Source organism: Megalobrama amblycephala, linkage group LG4, assembly GCF_018812025.1.
Source record: "Megalobrama amblycephala isolate DHTTF-2021 linkage group LG4, ASM1881202v1, whole genome shotgun sequence".
NCBI classification, from domain to species: Eukaryota; Metazoa; Chordata; class Actinopteri; order Cypriniformes; family Xenocyprididae; genus Megalobrama; species Megalobrama amblycephala.
In genome coordinates, this window is record NC_063047.1 from 24,602,085 (window position 1) to 24,615,194 (window position 13,110).

Consider the following 13,110-nt stretch of genomic DNA (forward strand, 5'->3'; position numbering starts at 1 on the left):
ACTAAAACATATAAACACAGTCGATCATTAATTGCTTCACTAAAATCGACTGCATTGGCCATTTTCATGGCATTAATTACAGATTTCTTTTTCAAATGCTGCATAACCTCTGCAGGAACATGACACACAGTGTGGGCTGCATCTGTGATATAAAGAAAGAAGAGACAGAAGCTCCAGTTCAGAGCAGATCTTCTCATTTCTGTCTTTTTCAGACCTAAGCAAACCCAGCTCACTCCTGAGCTTTCAAGTATAGCCTACAATCCACCTGGCAGCCAACAGCGTTACACATTACACAGAGCAGTGACTCTGGGTTCTTCTTGTTGATTCCACTCACAAACACAAACCTGCGCATCTAGCCAAATGAGCTTATTCAATAGAAACGAGTGGGGCTGGACATCATTATTTTTTGGCGTGATCCACTTAATTTCATCATGATTTTGACATAAGCTATTTTTTCTTGAAACCTCTAATTATTTTGAACTTTTTAAAGAAATAACAAAAAGAACAGATGTATTTACTTTTGCATTTACAAGGCTGATTTGTCAACACAAGATCCCTGAAAAAATGTATATATCTAATATATATTTAAAATGTCAGCCTTGCATGCAAAATGCCTTTTATCCTGCCAACTGTGTGCTTAGTTGCAGTGCTTAATGCATATTAAAGGTGCTAAAGAGGATGTTTTGTTTAAACATTTTTGCAATATTACTTGAAACTGTCTTTACTAATTGATAAAAGACTATTTATTAGGTGCACTGAAAGGAATAATATTACTATACATCATCTGTGCACGAGGTAGGGCCTTAAAACATCAGCCAATGATCACGTAAACGATTGGCCCTCTGGCTTGTCAATCACTGCCATGTCGTTCCTTGTGTGAGACGTGAGAGACGTGCGCGGCTGCGCACTCCAGTAACTTTCCACACTCTACAGGCGCTGCATTCAATGTTTTTGTCAGGAGACAGGAGTAACAACTGCAGATTATGAGTTACCTGCGGTGAGCCGACATAAGGAATCCACTAACACGACACAGCGAATGCCGGTGGTAAAAACTCGTGTTCCAATACTCGTGCACGAGTTTTGGGAGGTGTTCCCTCGAAATGAGCTGTGAAGGAGGGGGGTTGTTCTTACGCATGCACTCATTTCAAAAACTCACTAACAGTCTTTGGTTTCTCAGTCGATGAAAAGATCATCTTTAGCACCTTTAAAGGGTTAGTTCATGAATTACTTACCCTCATGTCGTTCCAAACCTGTAAGGCCCCATGTGCAATAGTGCATTTTCGTTTTAAAACAACGTTTTAAAATGAAAATGATCCTTGTCTACACTGGCATTTCCACCACAGTGTTTCAGAAACGATCTCCGTCTACACTACACGGCCGAAAAAGCATGTCACCTGACCTTTCATGCACACTGGGCATGCGTACAAGTGTAAAAGTTGCCTCTTGCACATGTAGGCGCAGTACAAAAAAAATGCAGAGTTTAACTGCACAATGGCTGCAAAAAACGACAAAAAAGCCAGCAAAGATTGCAGGTCAGTCTCCATGCTATCGTTTACACGGTCGTCAAGTATACGCAGAGCGAACGTGGGCAGTCACGCCATCATTTTCAAAATTCTCGGTTTTGGTGAAATGCAACTGAAATGCAACCCCGGCATTTTCAAACTAAAATAGGGTCTGCAGCATTTTCGAAAGTCTCCATTTTCGATGTTCGAAAACGCCGGCATAGTGTAAACGACAGACGTAACGTTAACCCGCAGCAAAACGTATGCGTTTTAAAACAAAAACGCACTAGTGTAAACAGGGCCTAAGACTTTCGTTCATCTTCGGAACTGTTTGCAACTGTTTACACTTGCACATGCATGCCCAGTGTGCATGAACGGTCATGTGACGTGTTTTCGATCGTGTAGTGTAGATAGAGACTGTTTCTGAAATGCTGTGGAAACGCCAGTGTAGACAAGGATTTTTATTTTCAAATGCCCTTTTAAAACGAAAACGCACTGTAAACAGGGCCTTTAATACCTCAAAAAATTCATAAAGAGATCGGAAATCTAATATATATGAATGAAGGGGTTTGGTCCAAATTCACATATAAACATTGAAATATCTTCCAGAAGCTCAAACATGCTATGTAACACACTAGAATGAACCTCGCTGGTTACGCAGCATTTTTGAGCTTCCGGAAGAGCTTTGAACTTGTTATTTATTCAGGTTCGGTTGAACTTCCGTTTATGTTTGCTGATCAATATGTAAAAGCCTAAATTAAATCTATTCATCATATAAAGTGATTGAGTCTCTTCAGAAAATTTGGACTAAACTATTCAATTTATATGGATTAGTTTTCTGATCTCTTTATGAGCTTTTTGAAGTGTCAAATTTGCAGTTGCATAGGCAGTCTATGGAGGGACAGAAAGCTCTCGTATTTCATCAAAAAGATCTTCATTTCTATTCTGAAGATGAATGAAAGTTGGGTGTGGAATGATATGAGGGTGATTAATTAATGACAGAACTTTCAGTTTTGGGTGAACTAGACCTTTAAGTCATGATCATGACAAAAAATAATAATAATAATAATATAATACGTGGCCGCTTATTATAAATTTTGGCTCTGAGAGCCCAAAATATACAGATAACAAATAGAAAACTGTGGAAAAGGCTGAAGTCTGTTTTACCTTTTCTACCCAAGCATAACTGATCGATACAATCACAACCATCTGCTTACTCCAAACTACAAGAAGTAGATAGGTGCATTATGGGAGTTACCCAGAATGCACTGTGGACAGAGTAGGAGATGTGCTTACAGAGAAGAACAGAGAGAAAGAAAAATGAGGGTGCTGGAGCAGAGAGGAGGATGGCATGATGAAGATGTAGTAGGAATATAATCAAGACTGATGCAATCATTACTGTTGGCATTGTTGCAAATCACATAGCACAAATACTCCAGTAAACATACTGAAAGGCGGCATGATTCACATGGACGGTGAGTTCAGGGGAATGTAGGTGTCTGTGCTCAAAGCAGACTCAGGGCTAACAAACAAACTAAATCCTCTGCTCAAGTGCCAGCCTTCTCTTCTTCGCCCAGTTCTGGCCTCGTCAATCCCTCCCTCTTTTTCTTTCTGCATGCTAAACAGCCTCAGGTTTAATTGTCCCTAGAGTGGGTTTTCAGCTGTTCATTTATAATGCAGAGAGGCTTTGCCAGGAACTGATAACCTTTACATCAGTACAGAGAGAGGAAAGAAAGAGAGAGAGAAAGAGCTAGAGCAGGAAGAGGAATAAACGAATACAGAGGGAGAAGAAAACAACAGAAGAGGCAAATCCAAAAATGAGGAAGCCAAAAGAATTGTGTGAGGGTTAAAATGAACAAAGAGACAGTATTAGTATGTGGAAAGTGTGTGGATCTCAACATGAACAAGGGCCAGAATGAGTCTAGATGATTAAACCAAGCTGGCTCTGTATGTGTGTGTGGTTCAGGTGGTTCAACCCTATGTTACAAAGATGGCAATATCCGAAATTCCTTTCCTTGTGGGGACATGTTTTGGTCCCATGAGGAAAACGGGTTATAAATCATGAAACGGTGATGTTTTTTAAAAATGTAAAAATGCAGAATGTTTTCTGTGATTGGGGTTGGGGGATAGAAAACGTCTCGGGTTACTTGTGTAACCCTGGTTCCCTGAATAAGGGAACGAGACACTACGTCATATGACGTAGCGTTCCCATAACGTCATATGACGTAGCGTCGACAGTTCCCATGAAAGGGAACAGTTCGTATAGCACAAAAATCATTACGTCTATGGAAAGTCCCTATAATAATACATAAAAACCCCACATGTGTGTGTACAGGTTTGGCTATACTTGTGAGGGCCAAAAGTCCTCACTTATATAGTGAAATATTCTAACAACTGACTAGTGAAGACATTTTACTGGACATTTACCTAGATAAAACTGCTTATACATAAGCCAAATTTTTTTTATTTTTTCTAGTGTTTTGCACATTTCTGTGATGGATAGGTTTACGTGTAGGGGTTGAGTTATAGGTGATAGAAAATATCATTGACCTGATGTAAAATCAATGGAAGTCTATGCAATGTCCTCACTAATATAGTGAAACATGAGTGTGTGTGTTTGATCCAACGTATGCGTGAGTGAGGAAATTAAAGTTAAATGATGCCCAGGTTTGCATCAAGGAGATAAATGACAAATGAGAGTGTGTTTGTGAGAAAGAGATGGATGAGCGGTCTTGTGAGCCGGACCTCGCTCCTTCCGTGTTTGGGAGGAAAATCAATGTTAATGAGGGAGACTAGCATGGCAGTGGAAGCTGATAACAAGAGAGCGGTTAACGGTTAATAGAATAATGGCAAAGTAATGACAAGCCCAGGTAACCACACTCCTGAAGAGGAGTTTGATGAAAAAGGGGGTGCGAAGGAACATTGGAAAATTGGATTTAAGAACATCAATAATGAGAGAGTGAAGTCTTGCATGGCTTCCAGAATTATTTCATGAATGCACCACATACACAAACATGCCATCACAGGCATTCTGGAAATTCAAGGGTTAGTTCACCCCAAAAATTAAAATGTTGTAATCATTTACTCACCCTTGAGTTGTTCCAAACATGTATGACATTCTTTCTTTTGTTAAACACAAAAGAAGATATTTTGAAGAATGTTGGTAATCAGACAGTTGACAGTAGCCATTGACTTTCATAGTATTTTTTTCCTACTATTGAAGTCAATGGCTAAAATAATGACTTACCAAAGTCTTTATTTGAATACTCTTTTATGAATACTGCTTATCTGGACAGAAAAATATGTTTTGTGTTGCTATAAAAATTGGGTTGTTGTGCCACTGTGTTCAGACAAATGACTTATTTGACATAGTGTTGTTGTTGTTGTTTGCATACTATTAGTAGACTTATAAATAGGGGACTTATACTGACATCTAGTGGCAGCATCAAGTTTTTATTTACCAAATGCCATTGTAGAAACGTGCTATTTGCAGTGAATCATGTTTGTTTCATTCAAATGAATGAAAGTGTCCAATAATTGGACAGTTACATTGTGCCTTCTATGAGTTATAAAATAGCTTTTAGAAACCAATTAAAATGATGGAAGTCAGACAAAAAAAAAAAAAAAAAAATCATTGAGCATTCAATTAAAGTTATTTCTTAAAATAAATTGAGAAAAAGTAGTTTAACATTGAAAAAACCCCATGTGGAATTAGTATTGAAGTGTTTCATAGACTGAAAGAATGTCTGTTTAGACACTGTTAGCACTCCATGTCTGGTGCCTGGTCTCAAAGGATGTCTGAGATTGTCTGTTTGCTCATGCTAATATCTGTGTGCAATTCCATCTACCCGTCTTATATCGAGAACGTTCCCTCGCTCGTTCCTTCAGTCTTACTTTGAGTTTCCTCTCTCACTTTTGTAAAAAAGACAAACAGAATGAAACAAAAAGAAGATAGGGAAATAAAAGGAGAGGAGCAGATCAAACGAGTGTGTGCTCACTGCTGCTGTATCGCAGGTTTCTTTTCCCTTCAGAGACTCTGCAGCCCAACACCCCTCTGTCCTCCCTTTTCATTGCTCTCTGTCTCTCTCACGCATTCTTACTCACTTTACCTCTTTTCCCCACCATGTTAAATATTTATCCAGTACTAAAATCTCCAAAACATACACACAATCATCCAGAGAGAGGTGATGAGTTCAGCTAGATAAATGTGAGTGCATTAGGAAAATTAATAGTTTTCATGACATCTAAGCTTGCGATTTTCATATTCTCATGGGCAATACATGTGTGAAATATGCATGTGTTTATATCAAATGCTCATCTGTATGTAATTTTGAATATATGTATGGTCGTACACCAATGTGTGCGCTATAAACCATTTAGTTTACCAGCAGACCGGGACATGTTCACATAATGTGTGCATATTATTTCCTAAATGGCATCACATATGTACACTCCTCTTTTTAGTTCTCTATTAAAACAATCCCGCAAACTCTCTCAGACACAAATGCACCTTTTACATCAAAGCCTTCATTTCCCACATTTTCTCTCAGGAGGATGTCTTTGCTTTGCTGATGGGCAAAATGGGGGCATTGGAGCTGTGTGTCTCTAGTGTGTGTTTCTCCCATGATGGACTTCTAGAACAATCTTTTTGTCGGGTTAAAATGCCTCAGGGACAAATTCCATTACACCAAGGCAGACGTTAGCCTCTGGGCTCAAAATAAAAAGCAAATACAACAAAATTATCAAAAAACAAAACAAAAACAACAACAACAACAGATGAAGACAGTATTAAATTCCCTTGTTCAAACAAAGTACAAACAGCAATAACAGGTAGCACTAGAGGCTAGTTTTGGAGTATGTAGATCTTAAACCTTGACAAACAATATGCTTTCACACAAAAGGGCTTTGAAATAGTTAACCCTGGGTCATTGTAAACCCTTGGTCAATGGAATCCTGGGTTATCTTGCTTCACGTTTCACACTGCTCATAATATATCCAGGGTTAACAATTAATCCTGGGTATTCATAAGCTGACGTTTCACATTGAACATTCCTAAACACTGGGTTAACGTTCTTATTTGCATATTTGCGGTGTCAGTGACATTAATTGGATACAGCACGCGACCTGTTTACATAGCTACAGAATTACCAGCGCTATTGCACATCCTCATATTGCCGACTTTACTATCGAGTTTGTACTGAATGGACATTTCTAACTATAAAGGTAAGAATGAAACGGTCTCATCTTCGCTCAAATATGAGTGAAGTGAATATGAGGCACACTATTGACTAGCATCTAGTCTTAACATTCTAGCACCGCATCGTTTCACACTGTACAAGTCTGGCACCGCAATGCCGGTAACACCGCAAAAGTGGTGCCAACCCTGCTCCGGAGCAGGCTTTCATAACCCCGGGAAAAAAGGCGGTGCTAACCCCGCTTCTAAATTACAAGTGTGCAACGTTCCTTTAGCTGGTGTTAAAACCGGTGTTTAGATCTACGATAACCTGGGGATAAGCACAGTGTGAAAAGCCCTATAGGCCTATAGCCTTTTCCTAAAGGAAAAGCCTTTTCCAATAGTTTAAGTAAATTAAGATTTATTGTATTGTTTTAAACTTTTGTATTGCTAAAAGATTTACAGTTTGAGCACGTACAAGGTCAGGATGTTTTGACGTAAGAGGTCCTCTGTCAGAGAGATTGAGTCAATCAAGTTCTGAAGAGCTGCAGCAATTACTCCATGCCATTTAGTTGTAAGCCTGTGACGCAGGAGTCGAAAATCATGATTTTCTGCATTGTGGAAAGAAATGTTTTCAAATTGGACAGACATTAAAATTGAAAGAGCTTCTCTGTATGCGAGAGAGAGGAAAGGCATGTTGCATATGTGAACAGTAGATATACACAATGTCACTTTATATAAATCACTGGGAAAGGTAATCTGGCCATTTTGATGTAATATAACAGCTTTCATGTGTGAAAGTGGATTATGCATTCAGGTTCCAAATACATATACATTTTAATAATATAAATGTCAGAGATGCAATGCATACCAGCATTCTTGGAACGCCACCCAGCCAATCAAATTCAAGAACCGTAAATAACTGTTGTGTAAGATGCAACTAGAATAAATGAGAATAAATCTTCAGTAATTCCTTTGATGTGGGTCCAGACCATACATTCTGTGTATCACATTCAAACTCCATTAGTACAATGAAAGATGTTGTAGATTGCAAATATGATAATGTAACAGCATGTGTGGCATCACTCTGAGAGGACCATCAGGTCCTGGTGATGTGATCAACTACAGAGCAGAGGGAAGTTTTTGTTTTACATGTTTGCTGTACATAGATATGCCTCTGCATGAGTCTAGTGAACAGTAGGGAGTAAATATGTGTAGGTGATGGCGTACAGTGTGTATTCCAGCAAAAGTTCAGCACATGATTGCTGTTCGCTCGATAAACGCCTGCTTTACCTTTTCCACCCGAGCATAACTGACAGAGACAATCGTAACCATCTGCTTGCTCCAAACTACTAGAAGCAGCTGCCCTCTCATAGATGCATTGTGGGAGTTACCCAGAATGCACTCTTCACACAGCAGGAGAGGGCGCGAATGCTCATTGTCTCATCATCCGGCTGTATGACTCTAACCACCTCCCCTGCTTGCTTGTTTTTACTAGAGATTGAATACATTTCTAGGCATTTAAGAACAAAAACATGAGTCAGGTTCAGCCATTAACACCTGTAAGTGAATTGTGCATGCAAATTGTTGTTCAAAGAGTAGTTTCTGACTGAGAAGGAATATTTTGTTTATTTACATGTGTAACAGAAGTTGCGTTAGACTTTGTCACATTGTCCATCATTTTGATGGACAGGGTCTTAAAAATTCTGTCATAATCTAATATTACCCGTCATATTTTAAATGATAATGAGACATTTAATAGCTTTTGTTTTCATTCACATTTTTAATTTTAACCATGAACTTACGGGACAAGCATATAGGCTAGATTTTGCATTTATTTATGAAGAGAACAAGAACAGAGACGGTGCGTCACTTTTCATGTTCAACACCACATGAAGCAAGTGAATGTTTGTCCAATTTCAAACTCTGTCCATTTTATTATGAAATTCAAACAATAAATACCATTTTAGCACTCTCTAATGTGGCATGACAGATCACTGTTCCCGCATCAGATCAAGCAAAGTGGCTGCACGCTTGAAATGATAATCTCTTTACTACTAGTTACAGCAAGAAATAAACATGAATGAACATCAGAAGGTATGTTGAAAAATACAGTACAACTTAACGAAATCTGTATCATGTCTCATGTAATTGCTCAATCAGCGTTTCAACCATGAAGACATTACAAGAACATTACATTTACCCCAGAAAAGCCCTTCAGTGACCATAAACTTGATAGTCAGCTAAAAATATGCACCATATTACATATTCATTATTCATATCGTGTATGTATTGGCAGTAGCAAGTCCCGTACTTGCTCTGCAGCAGCAGCAGCAGCAGCAATAATCAACAGCAGCAGCAGCGTAGCAGATCTATTCCGCCAAGACCAAATACATCTACATTGTCATATTCGTTACTGTGCCAAACACTCCAAGAGTTGTCACGACAGAACTGAGTTTTAATGAAGAATTGAAGAGAGCTGGTATGTGAACACAGCACATGTAGGTTAAGTGTGATTTATGTGGCCACTGATTGAGCATGTCCTCTCAGTTCACTTTCATTTAGACCTCCTAACCAGCAGATGCAAGACTGGAGAAACTGAACAAAAGCATTTTACAGTTTAACAGTTTTTCTTAAACCCTCACTGATCTACAAATCAAGTAGAAACTTAGTGTTTAAATATATCAGGTATCATTATCTAGATGTGAATAGTCTTCCTGGACTTTGTAAAAAGTAATCATTATAAATGTAGACCCCAACAACAAAAATGACAGTGTCTATTTACAATTTACACACTGCAAATATCAAGGCTCGTTGCAAAAGCTATTTTCATTTTTTTCACTCCGCCCACTGTTGCACATATATTCTACCTTTAGTACTACACACAGCATATTACTTCCATTTACACTTTGTATGAATAGTAACTATCCCTATTTTCATATAATTAGTGTAAACAAGGGGCTCTATATAGCATTATATTAACATTATAACTCAGTCAAAAGGACAACAAACAGTAAGACATTGAACACTAAAGCAGTTATTGTTATTGAATACATTTAACAGTGCAACTCTATTGTATATTAAGCCTTGTAAAATGATCAAATATTGTCACATATGCTAAGTAAAGCTATATGCACTTTGTATTTACAATGAGGGGAGGCAAAAAAATAGAAGTAAACTATTTTACCAATGTCCTCTCACATGGAGATTTCTAGCCAACTGGAGACTTATAAAGGTATTTGCCCATACATTATAGTCATATATTATGCTACAGCCTGACACAACTTGAAATAAATGATTTCATGTTATCTTATGATAATTGTATTGTCCTTAATATGCATGTTTAACATAGCGATTTTACAAATTCTCAGAAAAAAGTACCACGTCTGATTGAATTATCCAAGTAGCAAGGTTTTTATATATTTAATTCAAGAATTTCACTTGAAAACATAAAGTTTTCATCATTCCTTATACATATTAATGCAACAAGGCATTAAATGTGCTACTCAACCTAAACACAAACAATTATTATTTATTAATGTATTAGTCTTCTAGTTTGTAGAACAGAACACAAACATACACAAACACACTCTTTTCTCTCAAGTTATATTCTGTCTTGTATAAAATTGCTATGTGATTTTGGATTGCACTACAGCCGAGTAATGAGGAGCTATTTCTAAAAACAGGATAAGCATGTGAGTACTCTGCTCACGTCCCAGACTATTACGGCTTATCAAGATTTTCTCACTTTTATATGTGACTAATTTGATTTAGCAATATATCATGTAATTCATACGACAGCCCTAATAAAATTACAAAGAGATTAAAAAATAAAATGTAGTTTTTTTCTTCATATTCTTCATTGTGCATATTTTAGCAGCGAATATTCATTAAAAAAACCTTTTCTCCATTGATGTGTATTCCAACCCGCTGTGTATTTTTTGCACAGAACATTTAAATCTTGAATTTCATAAAATTTCAATATATTATAGATGTTTTACCTGTGCACGTTTTTGTGGGCTCTTAAAGGCACAGTAGGTGATTTGAGAAATGCTAACGTTAGCCTGCTAGCACCTTTAAAATCAGCAATTCACCCTTCACCTGGAGTTTGATTGACAGGCGATCTGACCAATCATAACGCTGTGAATCCGCCATTTTGTCCATACTGGAGAGTTAAGGTGGGTGCACACTGTGCGATTTATAATAGTCCTTTATGATTGCTTGTCAGACTGTACAAACATGATCCTCATGTCACACTGTGGGATCTCAGCTGTCATTTATGTCAGACCGTACGACAGTCAAGACGTGTTAAAAATGGACACGTGCTTGAAAACTTGTCCTGAGTTTTACATCATCAACCCACACACATTCGGTGACAATGAGCTGCATTACACGCGGGACTGAAATGGTGCAATTGCGAAGACAATGGTGCAATTGCGAAGACAATTTGATGTTTGTCGTAGGAGAAGTCACACTGCAGGACTGTGCGCTAAATCTTCTGTCACCGGCAGAATTTCGTCTGAGGAAAAATTTGAACGCAAAGGTCATTAATCGACTGTCAGTGAACATGTCGAACTAGCAATCAAAGACTACAGATTTTTGCCTAGGATAATAGGAATCTTTTAGGATTCTCAAAATTTGTCTCAGACGACCAAATCGTGGCCAAAATTGCACAGTGTGCACCCGCCTTTAGTATATTAACGTCGGTGGACTTGAAAAATGGTGCGTATTGACGTCTTTCCATGGTTGAAACAACATACCTCCTGATGTTCATTCATGTTTATTTCATGCTATTAGGAAGAGATTATCAGTTCATGTGCCACTTGAACTGAGGCACTACAGCAATCCGTCACAACACATGAAAGAGCCACAATACTGTATTTGTTGTTTGAATTTTGTAAAAAATGACACAATTTGAAAGCTGAGACTGAGAAAGTAACCAAAAAGTGCCAAAAGTAACCTGCTCTTTCTTGTCTGTCAGTGCACTGTCAGTGTCCTCTTTGATCCAAGATGTATTTTTCACTGCTTGAGAACATGATGTGTGGCATGAGAGCGCCATGGTTTGTTGGACGTAGCAACAGCCTTTGACATCACTCACACTCAGGATAGTTGCTAATGAAGGGTTTGTGACTGTGCACCTGTCAGCCAATCAGTGTTGTGATGACGTCGCATTTACAGCGAGCAGCTAAAGGATAGCTGTTTTCAGATATTATAGATCTGCTTAATACAAAAGAATGGAGGCCACCACTAGGTGGAGCCGGAAAACAGGTAGGTAGAGAAATAAATAACACGATAAATATGATCAAAGTACTACAAAGACCACATAAAAGCTAAAGTACCTGTACTTCTAAGTAATGCACCTTCCCTGTGCTGTAATGTCTCAAACTCTTAGCTCTTTTTCATCTCTTTGATCATCTCAGCTGTTTGACTGATTAGAGGACTCTCTGACCCGTGTCCATCCATCATTCCACCTCACAGTAATCTCAATATCAGCCATGTTTACATGCAGGAATTGGTTGTATAATGGTGGTGAAACAAGCACACAATGGCCTTAGAACAATACAGCTCATCAGTATGCATAATATTTATTTTCTTTTATTAGCCTCACGTATGTGGGGGCATTGTAGGTAATGTCAACATCAACGTCAATGTCAATTAAAGGAGAATATCCATGAGTCACTTTTTGTTGTTTGTGTGAAAGCAGCAGTTTTGCTAGTCTTTTTTTCTGACTGACCTGAGGGAACAGCTTGAAAAAGTTGATGGTCGGTGTGGGGGAGGACAGGTGGGCTTTGGACCTGCTTACACTCTTCCTTGCCCTGAGGTTGTTGAGAGAAGGCAGGTGAAACTCATAATGCGCTCTACAGATTTAATAATGTGCTGTGGCTTGTCCTTGGTGTGGGCAGACGTGGCCCCAAACCAGACAGTGATTGATTAGGTGAGAATGGTCTCAATGATAGCAGTGTAAAATTCGATCAGTCATTTGATCCGTCTGTCATATCCAGCTATCTTTTAAAAATGGGGTTTTCAACTTGGGCTAACATACCTCCTGGTTAGATAAAGGTTATCATCTAATAAATGTACTGTCAAGATCAGCTTAACACTGAGATGAACCCAGCAATGTAAAAAATTCAGCCTCCCTGGAGTGCAGATGTGTGATGGACTAATTTAGACTAATAGGGCTTTATTTAGGCTCCATCTGTAGCACTGCTTTCATGCTATCAAACACTCTTTTTCTCTCTTTTCTATCTCTCACACACATTCACGTCTCTGCTTTTAGCTTACAAGAAGGTGAGAGAAAGCAAGGTAGATTCACAATTAGCCTCTGGAGGCCTTGTATTATTTTTATTTTGCTTAAAAACTGTATGTCACCCAACATTCTCTGAATGTGAGTGTGTGTGTGTGCGAAATGCTTTATTATGCTATTTTCAAGGTCTG